Raw genomic sequence first — 923 nt, 5'->3', positions numbered from 1 at the left:
ATGATTATTTTAAGATCGATGATTATTACCCATGTAATTTAACTGCTCGTTCTCCATGTTGTGGTCATAGGGTGGGTATTTTGAATTACTTGGTCCACCTCCACTTGCTTCGCACTGTATTACTGGGTGAACCTGTGAAGAACCAAGAAAACTGTCAATTTTTCTATTCAAAAGTTCCACTTGACTAGAGAACATGGTGACCGAATCGGCGTTAAAAATGCCTGTTGTTTTCATTGGCTTTGTCCTCATGATTTGCCACTGATAATTATTCAGTGACATCTCTTCTATAAATTCATAAGCATCCTCAGGTGTCTTATTATTGATAATTCCGCCAGCGGCAGCGTCAATCATCTATCGAGTTGAAGGATTTAGGCCATTGTGAAACATTTGAACCTGTAGCCAGAGTGGTAACCCAAGGTGAGGGCATCTTCGCAAAAGGTCCTTGTATCTCTCCCATGCATCGTAGAGTGTTTTTAAATCCATCTGCACAAAAGAGGAGATATCATTACGTAATTTGGTTGTTTTAGTCGGCGAAAAATATTTTAATAAAAACTTTTTGGTTATTTGTTCCCAAGTAGTGATTGACCCTCATGGTAACGAGTTCAAACATTGTCTAGCCTTATTCCTTATCAGAAACGCCATTGATTTTAAAAGTGTCGCAAAACTCTAAGAAATTTGCCAAGTGAGCATTGGAAGCCTCGTCCGGCGAAAGCGAATGTGGTTGCCGATGCTTTAAGCAGAAAGTTGTTGTTTGCTTTGAGAGTTATGAACACTCGATTGAAAATGTCGGATGACGGTTCGATTCTAGCGAGTTAAGAGCAAGACCGATGTTTTTACAAGAGATTTTGAAGCTCGAAAAATGTTCAAGATTTGCTAGCCAAAAGAAAATAAAGTGTGAAGTCGTCACGGGATCGATTTGAATC

The 923-nt window shown here is 39.2% G+C and overlaps 1 non-coding gene across 1 annotated transcript; it reads left to right on the top strand.

The window, feature by feature from the left end:
• Window positions 1–409: 409 nt before the first annotated feature.
• Window positions 410–516, top strand: LOC128284533 (small nucleolar RNA R71). Its single transcript, XR_008274957.1, has one exon. It is a non-coding gene; the product is annotated as a small nucleolar RNA R71 (small nucleolar RNA).
• Window positions 517–923: the final 407 nt, after the last annotated feature.

Source organism: Gossypium arboreum, chromosome 11 (assembly GCF_025698485.1).
Source record: "Gossypium arboreum isolate Shixiya-1 chromosome 11, ASM2569848v2, whole genome shotgun sequence".
Classification (NCBI taxonomy): Eukaryota; Viridiplantae; Streptophyta; class Magnoliopsida; order Malvales; family Malvaceae; genus Gossypium; species Gossypium arboreum.
Note: the sequence above shows the minus strand (reverse complement) of the source record. Positions and strands in the feature narration are given on the sequence as shown.